We start from the raw sequence: 19,382 nt of genomic DNA, 5'->3' as shown, positions 1-19,382 counted from the left end.
ATTGAATCAATAACTTATGCAAAAGAAAATAAGTAAAAAAATGTGAACACACCTACTCATTCAAGGGTTTTTCTTTATTTCTTTGCTTATTTGAGCTGTTCCTGCCATAATATGGACTTGGTCTTTTACCAACAAGAGCTATCTTCTGTATACTACCCCTACCTTGTCACAACACAACTGCTTGTCTCAAATTCCACAATCTTACTTTTAACAAGGCACACCTGTTAATTGAAATGCATTCCAGGTGACTACCTTATGAAGCTGGTTGAGAGAATGCCAAGAGTGTGCAAAGCTGTCATCAAGGCAAAGGGTGGCTACTTGGAAGCATCACAAATATAAAATATAAAATATAAAAATGTTTTTATTTTTTAAACACTTTTTGGGTTATACATGGTTCCATATGTGTTATTTTATAGTTTTGATATCTTCTCTATTATTATAAAATGTAGAAAATAGTCTAAATAAATAAAAATAATTATTTGAATAAGTAGGTATGTCCAAACTTTTGACTGGCACTGTACATATTTAGAATGTATCTTCCAGATACACTTCTCTGCTTTCCATACTTCAGTAAAATCCCGAGTGACAGATAGCGTAGCAGAGGATAGGGAGGCTGTGAGTAGCCTGGGGGGTTCCTGAAGGCACCCGTCTGGGACCTGTTCATAATCACTGGACAGACATAGTGACGCACAGACAAACACAGTCAGGGTTGTGGTACAGTGGTACAGCCTCTCCAGCCCGAGTCAGCACCTCAAGGCTACCTGTTATGGTGATCCCCTGGTCTGGTCTCTCATCCTGGTCAAGAATCTCACATGTTGTCAGTTGTCTCCAGCGCGTGTTGAATAAGACCAGGATGTTGATGAGATGAAGGAGACAGAGGAAAGGGTTGGAGGGGAGAAGGCGGTGGCATAGGATGTGAGGTTGGGCAGGGCTCTCTCATCACACTGAGAGGGAAGAGTTTGTTGTCAAGAATCCACAAGAACCAAACTATGAAGGTAGAATATAACTCACATAGACCTACTGTTGGACCAAATGGAAAGATACAGTATATTGAAGCTAACAATGATGATTACATTCACAGATTCTATACTCTATCTGTTAATGTCTCATATTGTTGATTCAATTATATTAAAAAACATTATCAGGAAATAAAATGTGTTTGGATTTAGAAATGTGACAACATTGATGCCTTTATCAAGACTTTAATATGAATGTGTTTATAATAAAGTATGGCACATCAGTGACTGATTTCTGTTTGTTGGTCTAAGCATGTACAGTAGCATCCATTGATGTGTTTCTGAAGTCCACAGACAGCTTTTCTCTTGGCTTCATCTAAGGGTTTTTCTCCTCTTGTTGCTGTTCAACAACACTTTCCATCCTGATGAGCTGCTACTGGAGATGCAATAACATTTTTTTAATGTTTTATTTATTTAACCAGGAAAGCCAGTTAAGAACGAATTCTTATTTTCAATGACGGCCTAGGAACAGTGGGTTAACTGCCTTGTTCAGGGGCAGAACGACAGATTTGTACCTTGTCAGCTTGGGCATTAGATCTTGCAACCTTTCGGTTGCTAGTCCAACGCTCTAACCACTAAGCTACGCTGTCGCACCCAACCTATGGGCAGGGAAGTATATTATGTCTATCTGGATATTCATATATAGCTGGCTAGCTGTGAAAGCTGAAGACAAACACTGGCTATTTCCAAATCTGCTATTTGTTCAGTGGTCCGTGGTTCACTAAGATATCTGGAAGCGTGGAGCAGGTGAGTCCCATGCTGTCACCAGTGGTGTAAAGTACTTAAGTAAAAATACTTTAAAGTACTACTTAAGTTGATTTTTGTGGTGTCTGTACTTTACTTTACTATTTATAATTTTGTCTACTTTTACTTTTACTTCACTACATTCCTAAATAAAGTAATGTACTTTTTACTCCATCAATTTTCCCTGACACCCAAAAGCACTCTTTACATTTTGAGTGCTTAGCAGGACAGGAAAATGGTCCAATTCTCTCACTTATCAATAGAACGTCCCTGGGTAACCCTATTGCTTCTGATCTGGCGGACTCATAGCACACATGCTTTGTTTGTTAATTATGTTTGAATGTTGGAGAGTGCCCCTGAATATCCATAAATAAAAAAACAAGAAAATGGTGCTGTCTGGTTGACTTAATATAAGGAATTTAAAATGATTTATATTTAAATTTACTTTTGATACTTAAGAATATTTCAAATCAAATACTTTTAAACTTTTACTCAAGTAGAATTTTACTGGTGTCTTTCAACTTTTACTTGAGTCATTTTCTATTAAAATATCTTCACTTTTACTCAAGTATGACGATTGGGTACTTTTTCTACTACTGGCTGTCACCAGTTTGGTTTGGTTAGGGTTCTGAGCCAGCTGGCCTGATCAGACCATGGGAACCAATGCAGGCTTGAGATATGCTGCATGCCTATGTGTGTGTAAACAAATGTGAATGCAAGTAATGCATGTCCATGAAAGAAGTTTGAGTTACTCATGCAAGGAGTTGTACATCCTTGTCTCTGTGAATTCATTTGTTTATATTCTGTCTTACTTGCTTTATCTGAGAGAGCTTACCTGGGGAAAAAGAGGTGTAGGGGGGTGTAGAATATTATGTGGGGTGGGCTTACCACCAGAGACGTCCACTGACCTACAGTCTTAGGGCTGTTGGACTGGAACCAGGGCCTTGTTCTGACAAAGCAAGCTTTGCGTGAGCTGTGACGGATGGCACCGGTCCATTTGAGAGCCCCTAAGCAGGTGTGTCTCGTTCACATCTGCAGGGGAGCACAGTGAACCGAGACAAAATGGCAGACGCACTGGGCCCCATCCGCTACCTGTGCACTGAGACACACTAATGATTATGGATGCAAGCATATTAACGGTCACATCTGTAAGGGAGCACAACATCCAGCACACTGGGACTGAGTCAGCACTTTCAACTCCCCACTGGAAAATAGGCATACTGGTGTCAATGTGGAAAATGGTGCCTCTGTCTCCCTCGTAGGGCATAAGATAACTTGACCATTGTTCTAGCTTTCAGTATGTGTCGACAGGAGATATTCTTCTTCTATGAGAGTTCATAAGTTTGCCAGTTTAACTTGACTCTCCACTTCAACTGGATTTCCCCAAGAAGGGCAGACATTCAGGACCTTGAGGCAAAACAAGAAACACAAATTGATCTAATGAATTCATCAGCTTGAAAACAGCTTTAAATATTTATTCTAAGAGTATAGGTAATAAATTAGTTATTACTCATTGACTCATTATTTAAAAATGCATAATGTCATTTGCATAGTTTTTTTTTCCAGATAGGAAATAATAATGGGTATAGTTGTCTTGTAGTGTCTTTCATGACGGATGAAGCTCGTGTCTTTTTGTTCCTCCCTCTCTCCTACTTGCTTCTCATTAAAGTTTTAAAGGAGGCTGTTTTAATTGTCAATCCTTTGACAGGTTGATAAAAGAAACTTGACAATTAAGTTCATGGGTGCCGTTATGCATATTAACGAGGTCTTATTTGGTTTTCTATTGTTATTGCAAGGAGCACTCCTGGTGGAGATAAATGTCAACCATTAACTTTTTCTCTGCTAGGAACTAAGCGTAATTAAGCCTGCTATTGTAAGACTGCCAGCGGAGACTCTAGAGAGGACAATTTTCAGTATTCACTCTATCAATGAGTAATACCAATTCTATAACACTACAGTAACAATATTACACCAAGTCTTCTACGCTATACTGCAACTGTAACAGTCTCTGGCACTATACTGTTCATGGATCAATGGCAATCACCTAGCTTCCCTTCCAAGTCAACTCTAATGTAGGTAAAAAGACGTCAACTTCCGATGAGTCGGTTTCTTATGACTGTTGACAATATTTCTGTCAAATGTCTATATAAGACTAGCAAGAACATTGGGTAAAGGGAAAGGCGGCAGGGGTGAGAGAAAGTAGGCAAGAGAGAGATGTGACCGAGAGAAGAGGTGATAGAATATGAAGAGTGGGCAAGAGAGTTGGAGAAACATAGGGTGCAGCCAGATTACCCAGCACACCTTGCACCACTCTGCAGGGCCCACACACTCACATCAAAGCGGTACCCCATCTGCCCGAGGCACAGTCAGCCCCCTGTCCATCCCCCATGTCACTCCTCACATCCTCCTGTTCATGTTGAATAATTGACAGATCTGTTTTACATGCTCAGCATTTGCTAGGACATGGCATTGTGACTCCGAATGGGGCATGACTCCACCAGGGCAATGGGTTGGCTGACTTCATTACAATGGAGGCCTACTAATACTCTATGGGGCTGAATTCAATCAAACTTGCACTGGTAAAATATTGTTGTTACCGCGGTGTAAAAGCACACTCTTAGGAAGAGTAATGAAAAAAAAAGGTTATTTTGATTACGATTACAATTCTTTTTTTAGTCATGAAGTGCCTGCAGGTTTAATAATAAAAAAAAACATTTGGATTATGATTACAATTCAATTTGATTTGATTGAAAAAAATAAGTGCATTTCTTTCCCCACAGGTTACTGGTTCAACGATAACAAGTATCTCATGTGTACTTATTACTGATTGTGCTGAATGTTTTTGGCTGTCTCACAACAAAGACAGAATGTCCATGCATCGAAAACGACAATGACTCCCCTGCTATCTGAAGGGGATGGGTGTGTTTGTGCCAGAAAAATCTCTGAAGTAATATAAGTCAATAACCAGTCTGTCAAGCCAGGTCTCTTCCAGGGTCTCTTAATACCAGTTACAGTAGGAAGTTTAGTGGAGACCTCCTGACTTTGGTGCAGTAATAGTTTCAACAACTGGAATGCAACTTTGGATAAATCGTGTTTGGTGGTTTGATAAAATAGTGGTTTGATGGGTGATAAAAGTGATTGTCATCATTTTATTTGAGAGGGAATTCATCTAAAATCCAAACATTGTTGTTATTACTGTAATACCAAATAGGTGTGGTTGCAATCTGTGAATATGGACGTTAGGATTGGGATAGACAACAGTGTACACAGTACTAGATCTGTTTTTATCTCAAGACAACGAGGGAAACCCTGACTCTGTTCATTTTGATCCTTGACCTCTGAAGTGTGTTGCCACCACCCTGAGGGCTTGGCTCGGCCCAACCTTTCCCACAGCCCCCTGGGAATGATAATCTCAGTGTGGGCGTTTACAACGGACGCCAGGCACAACACTATTAGCTACAATCCTACTGCTGCTCATTAGGACCCCGGTCGATAAGAGGTGACCACCGAGATCGCCAGCGCTGCAGAACCACCAACCAGCTATATCACTCTTCAGAGTTATTATTATAAACAGGAGTGTCTGAGACTTAGGGCTGTAAATGGGGAAGGTTGGCCTGAGTAAGTGAATGACTGTAGCTACCTTAATTATAACATATACTACTTCAGTCTGCAAAAGAGTATTGTCTGCAATAAAAATTGAAGTAATAAGTGGGTGTTCTGGTCTCCTGTCTTCTTTATGGGGTTGGTATGACACATCGCTAAGAAAAGAGAATGCTGGGATTTAATCACATCGCACTTTGTGGAAAATGCGTAATTTAAAGGTAGTTTTCGGATTGAGCCGGCATATCCAGTCTTTACCTTGCATGAGGTCTCGGCAAACGCGGGAACATTGCTTTTAAAAGCACCATTGTTGACAAAGGTATACGGATTGAATCACGGCCCTAGTGAGAGGTAGAGTAGAGTCTAACAATCACAGAGAAGATATTTTAGGGTTGATGAACCTCATATACCATGGACAAAGTGTTTGTAAAATTGACATTGGAAATGTGCTTTTCATGATGTCAATATTATTGTTACAATGGCAATCATTTGTGAACCTACAATGGTAGCGTCAAATTCTCTGAGAGACCAGATCACAACGTGTAAGAAAAAAATGAACTACCTAGTTGCTTTATAAAATAGTGATTATAGGATCTGTTTTGTATCAAAAGAGCAAAATAACTTGCCAATCATTTCTCTATTTGTTTGCTTTAAATGAGAGTTGTGGACCTATAACTCACAGGAAATAGAAGATAAAAGAAGCTGATCCTGCATGTGTATTCAGCTGAGAGGTGAATCATATCGAGGCAAAATGTGAAACTAAGAAAAAGGGGAGATGTATTGATTTTTGGTGGAGCCAGGGAAAGAAAAGAGAGGGAATAAAGAAGTGCTCTTTGGCCGATGTGTCCAAATGATGTCCAGTGGGAGCTGCTTAATGGTGGGGGAGGGGTGAAGGGGGGTGAAGGGGGTGAGGTGGGGATGACGGGGGCAGGTGCCTACCCTGACTAAGGCATGGAACTGCCCTTAGGCTAGGGCTAATAGTATTGGCTGAGCTTACTATAAGCAGCTCTCTCCTAATGGCCAACTATGAGTGTGCCACAGGACAGACAGGTATTGATTGGTTCAAATGCTCTTGAGTTGACAACAGCAAAAAGTGAAAACATTTCAGGCATATATAAACTCCCAGCAAATTTTGTCACCCAGCAAGGTAATTAAAAACGCGCGCTTAGAGTAGATACACTCATTAAAAGTGCATATAATCTTTCATCTCTCACATGCACACATAAAAAAACACACGCATGCACACACACTCTCTCTATCCTCAATGAATTTGCCTTGTTTAGAGTGAATGACCTCTACTTTTTAACACTGACATCCTAGGTGACCTACCATCATTGAAGAACTTACATTTTTCGCCTGTGAGAGCCTTGAGGAAAAATCACTCTAATGCAAATGATTCAGAAGGATATTGTGTTTTTTGGTTTGATGAATGTGTATTCATTTTGTACTCAGTTATGGATTGAACCATAATGTAGAGGGTTGGCATACTGTATCTCTTTGAAAAACGAGCAGCATGCAGGTAAGCCTATATTTTACATGGAACAATACCATATATGTTAGCTTTGTTGCCATGTTTTCATGCCTTACCCCCCCCGTCCCCCGTCCCCCCCTTCCCCAAATGCTGTGTACAAGATTTTCTCTTATTCACAAGAGGCACTTTCCAGACTGCTTGAGGCATCTGCTTTTGATTGCATAATTCTCCAGAGAAGAACAACACAAAACAAAAATACTGACTGAATGCAGACCTATAATATACCGAACAAATAACAAACCAGCTCTACTCTTCGTATCCACGGTTCCTAAAGAGAAGGAATTGGAAAATAAATGTCTTACTTGAAACCTTAGCTCATTCTAAAGGCACTGGAGAATGACGATGAGAGGGGATACAACCTTTTTTCCTGACTGAGAAGCGTATAGGCCATAGCCCAGACTGTCTATGTTGCCTGATGGGATCAAACACCGTGCCAGTGGGACAAAAGGCTCCACTACTAGTTCATCTTCCTAATGTCACAATCAAGAGAATTAAGGTGATCAAAATATTGGGAATAGTTTTGTTTTTGGGGAACAAAGGCAACCACTTTGTCTTAATGAGACAATATGTTTTCATGGGTGATTAAATGCAAAATAAAACTGATAAAATATAAATATCCATGTTTTGAGACTAGCATGGTTTCATCAGAAGTTTCTCTACATTGTGCTGGGAGTTGATGTTCATTTAATACTGAGTGAACGTGGGCACAATCAGACTGTGTGTTGTATGACTGGAACTCCCTCAAATTATGTGACAAAAAAAACAAAATTCCAAAAGTCAAGGAAAGGACCGCTACATTCTAATGATAGAGCTGCTCTCAAAACAGTAGCTTTTTAGTTTTCCATTAAATGCTCTTTGTCTGGCTGTTTGTGGTGTACAGTGGAGTGCGCTACATTGCTACTTTCTTCTCTACAGGGGCCCTGGGCTCCCCAAGCAATAGGAGTAAATTAGAGTGCACCTGTTCCAGCTCCAAGATAAGCCATCTCCAGGGGCTTTGCTCTGAGTAAAATGAAGTGAGTGAAGAATAAACAGAATATCACAGCATTACCCCACCAAGGTGAAGTTGCTGCCACTCTGGGGAACTGGTTCGTTTTGCACAACACCCAGTGAAATATCCTCCATAAAGCCCAATGGTAGACTGGAGGAACGGCCTTGTTCCCAGAGCACAGAGAACAGAGTTATGTTTAGTGCTCTGAGCAAGGCAGTCTGTTTTTCTATCTATTGGTAAGCTGAAGTTCTATCCTCTAGTACAGTGGTAAAGGAATGGGTCATTTCAAACATGTTGGGACAGAAAAAACATAGAACATCTCTAATGGTCAAATATGCAATAGCTCACATCTCACATCTTTCTGTACTAATATAAAATATATTCAAATGTATTTCATTAGCTGTGCAAAGTCTAACTAAGAAATGTGCCAGTGGATCTCCCCTTTCTTCTCAGCAGCCTAGCTGCATGAGTTACATCTGGCACTCCTTTCTTACAAGAAATAAAAGCTAGAACCCCAGTGTGATATCTGAAGGCCACTGGCCAGAGATGGCTAGTATGCAAAAAACATGCTGTTGGTCCACACATAAGGGAATGGATAATTAGAGGCTAGAATTTAAATCATCACTGCATTGTATGTTTGATTTTCTCCATATCCCACAACATATAACCCCCCCCCCCATTAGCCTCCCATTCGCATCTCACCCCAGCACTGTTCACCTATAACACATTATCATTATTGTGGCTAATTGCATGGCTTGCCTTGAAGTCGGGTTGAAGACTCGTGATCTGGGGTTGAAACGTGGACATGGATCCTGTCCTCCCTCACAGCTTGCCATATACTGCTAATTGCTGTGTGGCGATGGGCTAAAACCTACTAAGTGGACATGGCATAGAAAAGTCTAGGGAGGAAGGCTTATGGTATGGGTCCAGTGTTAGATGTTGTGGGTCATGGGGAGTGGTGTACCCAAATGATCATGTAAGTACTTTTACTGTTATGAACCGTCTCTAACAGTCCAAAGACTCAAATTTAAATCAGAAAATTTTAAAGAGAGGGCAACAGAAGAAGGATATCTCTCAAAAGTATGAGGTCACAAGAAAATAAAAATGTTTCATTCAGAAAACATATCTTTGCTATTGATGAGTTAGTGTAAATGATGCTATCCCCCTTAATTCAGATGAGAACAGTTCTATAGTACATTATTAACTTATAACCTCCGATGAGTCACAGCTCCCAATGGGCATTAGGAACAGGAAATGAAAAGCTGCACAGTGGTGACAAAGCCTCAACCACCTCGTCTGCTGTTGTGATCTCATACCATCTGTAGGAACTCTGGCTCGACAGTAGAACTGGTTTCTTAAAACTCATTATTCTATTTGTCCAAAAGAGATTTCAAAATCAAACAAAAATGTACGATATTATTATTTATACATCGCAATCCTCTTGGATAAATGATTTACACATTCTGTATGATTCATGATTCATCTATGTGCAAACGAAACAGAGCTAACATTCAGCGCTAACTGTTGTAAGAAACAAGCTGCTAAGATAACATTTCCAAAATGTGAACACTGGCCTTTAGCAGTGTCTTACTGGGGTACTTTGAGACATGGGTCGTTCCACAAAATGAATCTCTTTTGCATCCCTTTGATATTGTAATTAAAATGTGCACCAATATTGAACGTTAAAAGCCTGTTTTAAATTAGTTTCCCTTTATTATAGACCAGATGGAGCATTAAATAAAGCCCTAGTTATTTGGTTGCTTTAACAAAATAATTTCTGAAGATTATTGTTTATTTCATTTAAAAAAAACATATCTTTGCCAATGATGAGTTCATATGAATGATGCTATCCCCCTTCATTTTAAGTATAAAAAAAACCTGGCCCTCATTTGAACTCTACGGGATGTTAATTGTTAATCTAACTGCAGTGTCCATTAACAGTAGCTATTGCAGTGAAAAAAATGCCATTCTATTGTTTGAAGAGAGTGCACAACAACAACAACAAAAAACTTTTATCACAGCAACTGGTTTGATACATTCACCTCTGAAGTTAAATAATGTACTTACATTCAGTAATCTTACTCTGATGTGTCATCCTGAGGGCCCCGGAAATAAAATGCAGCATAGGTTTGTTTGATAAAATCTATTTTTATGTGCAAATGTAGCAACTGGGCTCTACAGTTTGACCCCACTGCTGTATTTGGTTCCACACCCACCCCCACACCCACCCCGCCCGGCCAACTAGATGTATGAAATGTAATGTATAAGCTAATGATTCATCATGTATGACATTCCTGAGAGTATGTAAACTTTAATTTTTTATTACCATAGCATTTTGTATGTTCTCTATAGTTATGTTCTTTAAAATGTATCAATTGACCAATTCGTCACATTTGGGCAAACTCCTGGCAGACTTGAAACAAAATATTGTGCAGTAATGTAATTCTTCACTGGATCAGTATGAAACTTTGCACACACACTGCTAACCCAAAATCTAAATTACACCTAGACTCCTATCTGAAAGTATGGCCTATCTCCTGCATTTCAAAGATGGTAAAGAAAATATATAAAATAAATATATGTAATCTTTTACCAGGTCTAATGTGTTATATTATCCTACATTAATTTCACATTTCCACAAACTTCAACACATTTTCTTTCAAATGGAATCAAGAATATGCATATCCTTACTTCAGGTCCTGAGCTACATGCAGTTAGATTTAGGTATGTCATTTTAGACCAAAATTGAAAAAAAGGGTACGATCCTTTAAGCTCAACACTGTTATGTGAACTGAAAAATGTAATATGGTGAAAAATATGCTTTAAGAAACATTGAACATATAATAGTCAAATCTGATTCTGGGGTTTTATGGTGGAAAACTGAGCATAACTCGTTAACCCTTTTACTTATAGATAGACAGGAAAAACGTTTTTATTTTAACAATTAAAATGTTTGGTGAAGCTTGCATCTGATTACACCGCCATGTCGTACACAACAAGCTTCCCTTTCCATTGGGGGATTTATGGCTAATTTAAGATTAAATCATCACCCCTGTTACGGTCAACCCTGTAACTTTATTTGTCACTTAATAGGCACTTAATATAGTCATTTTTTATTTAACCTCTTGAGATTGGAAAACATGTTTCTTTATTAAGTTGAACATGTGCTCTTCATGACAGAATGTTAAAATTAGGTGAAATAAAAAGTTTTTTTTTTTTCACCAAGTTATACTATACCCAAAAAGGACTCATTTCATGGAACGACACACATATCCATCAAAGCACAGCTGTATTCATTAATATTTCATACTTACCTTTTCTCACAGTGCTTTAACACTATTCTTTGATCAAATGATATTATAACTTGGTTCTCAACAGGAAGGTTCCCTGCCAGCATACAGAAGATAACGTATACTGTAGAAAATTCCTCCTATAGCAAATACCTGTTGTTACAGTAACTCAGCAATGACAATGTTTATTTACAGTATGTGTTAATGAGATAGACATGCTTAGGTTGAAGTGACAGCTGTTTGATTCAATTCTTTGTTTGATTTTGAGAAATGTTAAATTTGTATGATTTACAGTATGTGTTAATAATGAGATAGACATGCTTACACTTTCACTATATACTTTTGTTCATCCTAGCAAATATTTTTGTGAAAACAGCAGCATGTGCCACTCACCTGGATTTAAGACCAGTGTAACCCAGCCTCAGCAATTAAAATATATTACTCTTAAATGTTTTCACCAACATGTGACATGCATGTTTTAGGTTGAAGTGACAGCTGGTTATTTCAATTCTTTGTTTGATTTTGAGAAATTATAAATGTATATGATTGAAATGCTTGATGAGGTATGGACTAGATTCATAAGCAGACAGCTCAAGAGTGTCACCATGTGGGGAAATATGGATATGGCAAAACATTTAAATGTAATATGTGATGTATTATGAGACCAGCATCATCCATTAGGCAATTTTAGTTTTGGTACAATACACTGAATTGGTGCTTTGTTGCTCACAGTCCAAAGTTTAACAATAACATAATCACTACAAAACATATAAAAATGTCAAATAATATAGATCAAATAGGCTAATGATTGCCTTAGACCACCACATAACCTTGTCATCCCAAGTTCCTTGATGGATACCCTTACTATGAGACACTCAAATCGCTTTAAGTTCCCTCTGAAGTATTTGATGGCCTCCCTTGCATTTAAACTCTCTCTGAAGACGAACTTTGCTTCTCTCTATAGCCTGCGGGAACATTGTACTACCCACATGAAACTTCAATTGATATTCCATCTCACGGTTACCTCATGGGATATTCACCAAGCTGTTAATAATAAGAGACACAATAATAAGTCACCTACTAGGGCATACAACTTCATCATACACTCAATCTTAACTGGTCTAACTGATGAATGTTTGAAACAAGCATTTTTTTCTTTCTCTTCAATGCAAGTATACAGACCAATTTTTATAGATAATAATCTCTAAACTGATACTGAAATTATGAAAACAAAGTAGGATTCTTATTGGATGTACTCTTTTGACAGATATAAAATGAAATGCTTTGCCCTTGGATGGATGGGTTTTGAGACATTTTTCCTGAAGCTATTATCAAAATAAGTATTGTTTTGAAGATTACTCAATGGGACAAAGAATCAAAATGTATTGCTCTTCATAATAGTATTCCCTCCGAGCGAGGACAAGTAACAATGGGCTATTCTACCTTCCTGTCCTTTCCCTCTCAATGTGCCAATGGATGTGACCTCCATCTTTAACAATAGCCAACCAATAACACAAGCACTTGGCTTTCTGCCACCACCACTAAGGCCCTATAAGGTTGCTTTTTATCTCTGTTGTTATATTTAAAGATGACATCCTAGCCTGCCGGCCTCTACTATTGTCTCCACCATGATTGTTTGCCACTGTTGTTAAGCTCCAGTTGCAGGTCTTGGATGAAAAGGTCACCACTCAATTGGAAAACAGTCATTAGAATGCAGTGGGTACTATTCACCCGTGTGCATGGGGGAGAGAATGCAACAGAGCTGGTTAATCAAAAGTTAATTATAAAATTTTCATGCAGATGAGGGCAACATTGAAATGAATCCCAACACTACAATCATTACCAAAAATAAATAAATATATAATTCCAAAATGCTATAAAATGTTCAGGGACTAAGAGGCTGTAAACAATATGAGGTTTAATTTCAGGTAAACAAAGTGAATATCCACCAGGGGGTCTGGAAAGTAGAGAGTGAGGTTAAATCAAATTTGGAAACATAGATACCGGCAATTTTTGTTTTGTATTAAAAGATGTGCAATTAACTAGGTCCTTGGTGAGGCCATCTGGAAAAGAAAGGGGGGATTTAAGAAGGTGTACTGGTTACAATTGGAACAACATTAAATGAATGTGTGGGTAGACCTAAACATATTTCAACCAAATATATACCCTCATCCTGTCTCATGAACCAATTATGTGTTACTTGGATGAAAAAGTATGAAAAACTGCACTGATTGAATAAAAAAAATGTATTAGCAAAAAGTATGTTGTCTCCCTGTCAAAACAATTCTATACTGAGAAAAATGCTGTTTCTTAAATGGTTCTTCCTCAGCTCTTAAGGTTCCTTGGACAACGTATGCCCAACAAACAACTTTTGAGTTCTTAACATTCTTAACATTCTTAGATCTACAGTATGGAAGCCTGCAGATGTGTCCCTTTCATATCAAACAGCAAATGGGACAATATTACCTAGTGTTCATTTTTCAGTATTATATTTCTAGTGTTGATGCAAGAGTTAAAGTAACACTGTAAAAAGTTAAATTAGCACCCAGCGGTGTAAAATAATCCCCTTGTTGGTGTTAATAACCAGAGTTGAAACAAAACCACACCCATCATTATCATATTTCCCACTATGCTCTATTGCAGCTTGATCTACCAACCAATCATCTTCCACAACAACTTCTCCCACATGTCGTGTGCACCTCTGTCATATTGGTCCGACATCTTGGCAATAAAGAGATGGTGTTTGTAGCTCTTATTTGGATCGTTTTTTTCTGCAAGCGCCACACACATTGACTGCAGATTGTAAGGGTGTAGTCTTTCTTATTCTCGGTGAAGCCATTAGCTAGCTAGTTAGCTAGCTAGATATGTCCTTTGCTACATAATTAGCTAGCTGGAAGATAGGCCATGTCTTTTTTTGCTTTCCCTTGAGGCCAGGGGGAATAGTTTCTGCTATATAGCACAGTCACAAATTCAAAATGGCCTAAATCATAAACAATTATAATAATAAAAAATCCTGAAAACAAAAATGTGCTTTTTGGTCTTAATTTAAGGTTAGGGTTAGGCATAAGGTTAGCAGTGTGGTTAAGGTTAGGGTTAAGGTTAGGTTTGAAATCATTTTAGAAATGGGTGGGGTTTTGGCATGATTATGACTTTGAGACTGTGTTAACTAGTGACAACCAGGGGGGAATGTTTTTCTAGAAAAGGACATAGCCTGATGACAAATACTTTACTCAGTAAGGTCACTCCAATAGAATGCTATGGTCACTCCTACTAAGGCAAACTTTGAATGGTTTATATCCCAGGCTTATACATATGTGCTATGTGCACAATAGCCTGGGGACAATGTTACACCAAGAAACATTTAGCTTGATGAAAGCCTCCAACATAAGGAAATTGAATGTGGCATTCTTCTGGAACCAAGTTACAGGTTCTTCAGTACACAAACACACACACAACAATGTAACAAACCATAGCGTGTGGTGCTGGGCCCAGTCAGGTCTTTCTCACATTCACCCACTCCCCACTGAAAGATCAGCAACAAAATGTTGGATCATTGTAACAGGTTGTAATCAAGCCCTGGTCTCCAGCATGGCAACAGAAGAGGAATATCTGGTGGGGAAGTCTCAGGTAGGACTACTCCAAATCATCTTGGCTCTGACACATACACAGACAAACCAATGCAAACGTTGCATGTCCATCAACCCATCTAAACACCCTACCTATGGATTATGAGAGAACCTTCATAAATGAACAGAACGTTTATAAACTATGTATTGACACATTATGTAGTGTCCTGTAATACTGAGCCTGAATATAACATGGATTATTTTGAGATTGTTTTGTCACTGCATAAACACTATACCCCATATTGTCAAAGTAGAATTATGTTTTTTCGAAAGGTATACAAATTAATAAAACATGAAAAGCAGAAATGTCTTGAGTCAATAACTATTCAAACCTTTTGTTTTGGCAAACCTAAATAAATGAAAGAGTAAAGATTTGCTTAACAAGTCACATAATATGTTGCATGAACTCACCTTGTGTGTAATAATAATGTTTAACGTGATTGTTGAAAGACTACCTCATATCTGTACACCAAACATACAATTATCTGTAAGGTCCCTCAGTCGAGCAGTGAATTTCAAACACAGGTTCAAATACAAAAGACAGGTTCAAATACAAAAGACCGAGGTTTTCCAATGCCTCGCAAAGAAGGGCACATATGGGTAAAAAAATATTTTGGACATTGAATGTCCCTTTGAGCATGGAGAGAGATATTAATTGCACTTTGGATGGTGTATCAATACACCCAGACACTACAGAGATATAGGCGTCCTTTCTAACTCAGTTACCGGAGAGGAAGGAAACTGCCAATAGTGATTTTAAAACAGTTACAGAGTTTAATGTCTGTGATAGGAGAAACCTCAGAACTCAGGACAGATCAACAACATTGTAGTTACTCCACAATACTAACCTAATTGGCAGAGTGAAAAGAAGGAAGCCTGTACAGAATACAAATATTCCAAAACATGAATCTTGTTTGCAACAAGGCACTAAAGCAATACTGCAAAAAATAATGTGACAAAGCAATTAACTTTTTGTCCTGATTACAAAGTGTTATGTTTGGGGCAAATCCAACACAGGACATTAGAGTACCAAACTACATATATTCAGAAATATCAAATATATTTTGATTTGTTTAACACTTTTTGGTTATTACATGAATCCATGTGTGTTATTTCTTAGTTTTTCTGTGCTGCACCAGGAATACTCTCGATTCATATGTGACTCACCAACTTGAAACATTTTAAATTACGTTTTTTACATTGGATAAAAGTAAAGACTCAGAGCTACAAAATGGTATATCATACACTGAATTTTTGAGGAACAATGGGAAATAAATTATTTTTTGAAAGCTGATAAATCAGTACACACACTTTTGAGAAAATGGCATTTGAATGTTTTGGTATCTAGTGAATAGCTATTATTTGTCAACACCCATTCAGCACCGTTCACACTCTCTCAAGCTTTAGCCCCACCCATCACGTTTCGCTCTCAGAGAGTTCAGAGCGCAGACTTGATGCTCTGGCCAATGATTTGTTTGCCTCTGGATAACATGAAAACAGCCTAACCAGCTTTGCTGCCAACAATTACATTATGTTTTTTTGCCAATGTTTACCAACACTGGCCATATTCAATGGGTGTTGGACACTTTAGCTTAAGACATGTAGCTAGCTAGATCAGTAAACAATGAACGTAGCTAGGTAAACAACATGTAAGATCACACACGTCACGTAACGTTAGCTAACAAGCCAGCCAGCTTACGTTAGCTAGTTAAACAACAATGAACATAGTGCCAAATCATGTTGTTACTACCCTGCATGAATCCTCTGGGAGCTAACCAACAAGGTTTAATGTTAGCTAGTAATCTGGAGACAGGTGTTTTCTTCATCTCTTTAGCTATCATACTCTAATTCCGCTGATTTCAAAACTCGATCCTCCAGGAAATGGAGAGCAACACATATGCAGCTCCACTACATGATATTTTTTTTAAAGTCACGTTTGACAGGATTACAACACAGACTGACCTGCTCAAATTGACAGAAGCCCTCTATATGGCAGACCAATCCAAACTCCTCACTCTGCATATCCAGCCCACTCATTATGTCAGCCAATCATGGCTAGTGGGAAGGTTGCTTACTTTTTCTGTGGCTTAACTAACAAGGCTTGTATGTTAACAATTGTATAAGTATTCACAGATGGCATACAAGTTTGTTATTAAGGCAGATGAAAGTTCACATGTTCCAAAAAATAAATATATAAATGTTTCTCCTGTGAAGTGGTGACTTGCGACATACCCCTACTTTCCTGAAACGGGTCAATATTATTTTCGTGCACTTTCATTTACAAATCTCATGACGTGACTATGAGATGTGGCTATATCTAAGGGGATTTTTATTTAATCGAGACTGCTAGCTAGCTACATGTTGTATTGGTATAGCTAGCTCATGCTGCTAATATTAGCTAGCTATCTAACGTTATCTTGCTAGCAATTACTGTGAAGTCACCGAAATTATTTGAAATAACGATTGAGGTAGTTATGTAATCTACCTCAATGCTTAACTCGTAGATTTTTAACCATACCTCGTAGATTTTTATCCATACCTCAAAAGTGGTCCCCTGATTCGGTTTAAGTGTTGTTGTGAAGACAAAAAATCACATTGTGCAGTTTTTCTATTAAAAAAGTGTGAAATTAACTTGGGGAAGCCAGAAAAAACTGTGAGAAATCCGAAACCTGGGAAAACAAAACCCAGAGAACTGAATTTGGGAAAATGATACAGAATTAGCTAAAAAAAAAATACAAACAGATTTTAAAAAGGCCCTACTAGCGTATGCAATCCTGCAGCACAGCAAGTTGAGGTCAGGTCCAATACTCACTATGCACCCTAGAGAGAAAGAGGTCGGGCCATCCAATAACTGTTTTTGAGTAATATAATATATGCCATATAATATGTACACTTTTATCCAAAGAGACTTATAGACATGTGTGGATAAATTTTTACGTATTGGTGGTCCTGGGAATCTAACCCACTATCCTGGAATTACAATACTCTACCAAGATGCATGATACGGTTATAAATGTTTGTGAAGCCTCAATTTAATATTATTTTATAAAGCTTTTATTAAGCAGTGCTTATGCCACCCTTTATAATGCACAGGTTTATGCCATAGTTGATTATTTGACATTGGTGGTTATGTCACACAGTTATGCCACATTTATGAACTCTTTATTGAGCATGACATATGGTTATAGATGATTTGTGACAGATTTATGTTGTGTTCATGAAGGCTTTATGAAGCCTTCATTAACTGCACATCATTTAAAGCAGGACCAAAATATGTATTGTATTGTCTTAAAAAATTACATTTTAATGACAACATATTCACTTAGGATCTCACTTGGTGAAGGCCACAGGAGTGAAAATGAATGAATGCAACAACCATGTATCTGGCACTAACAAGCACAGTCATGAGTGGTACTGGTAACTATACAATTCACTCTAAGGGGACACAGAAAAATATGCAAATAAGCTTAAAATCCTACTGCAGGGCTATTCAATTCGGGTCCTGGAGGGCCAATACATTTTAGTTTTTTAAATTTTTGTATGGTTCTTCATAGAACCATCCCTTTTATGGTTCTTCAGAGACGCTGAATGGTTCCCTATGACATCGCTTTCAAGAACCGTATTTGGTTCCAACTTGCATTTTATTTGAACCTCTACGGGATCGGTGTCGCTAAACCGGGACGGTCGTTGCTAATGTGACTAGAATGACATTGTAAGTAACAACAAACTTTCCAGGACATAGACATGTCTTTCATGGGCATAAATCTTACATTCTTGTTAATCTAACTACACTGTCCAATTTACAGTAGCTATTATAGTGAAAAAATACCATGCTATTGTTTGAGAGTGCACAACAACAAAACACTTTTATCATGGCAACTGGTTTGATACATTCACCTCTCAAGGTAAATAATATACTTACATTCAGTAATCTTGCTCTGATTTGTCACCTTGACGGTCCCAGAGATAAAATGTATTGTAGCATAGTTTTGTTTTGATAAAATCCATTTCTATATTCAAATGTAGGAAATTTATGTTTGAACCCCTGCTGTCTCTGAATAAAGAAAAACCCTTGACTGATTAGGTGTGTCCAAACCTTTGACTGGTACTGTATATATTTGTTGCAATAGTTGGAGTAAGTTCTCAAGTAAAAAAAAAACGAGTACTTTTTTGAAGTAAAATAGTTAAGTCTTTCCTTATCCAAGAAAATGATTGCATTATGCAAATTGTAACCATGAATATTAAACGAACGATGTTAGGTATCACAAATGAAGAACCATTGTTCTGAAAGTGCAATGGAAAGTGGTTTAATTTCATTCTAATTCTATGTGCTTTAAAAATGTTCACCTTTTCCCTAAAGTACCGGCGGGTTTGGGTTCATTGGTGGGCATTACAACCACACGCTAACAATGAAGGGTCTCCCTCGTGTTGGCACAGTTCATGAATCATGGGCCCCTAATGCACTACGCGATTAGTGAGGTACCATGTCTGTTGGGCTTTGCCAGATTATGAGTTCTATTTAAAACAAATGCCCCCTGCAGATTCCTTTCCTTGCCTGATATGAAATGAAAATGTGTATAACTAACA

This window comes from Oncorhynchus kisutch, linkage group LG11, assembly GCF_002021735.2.
Source record: "Oncorhynchus kisutch isolate 150728-3 linkage group LG11, Okis_V2, whole genome shotgun sequence".
Lineage (NCBI taxonomy): Eukaryota > Metazoa > Chordata > Actinopteri > Salmoniformes > Salmonidae > Oncorhynchus > Oncorhynchus kisutch.
The sequence above is the reverse complement of the archived record's forward strand: the minus strand, read 5'-3'. Positions refer to the sequence as shown.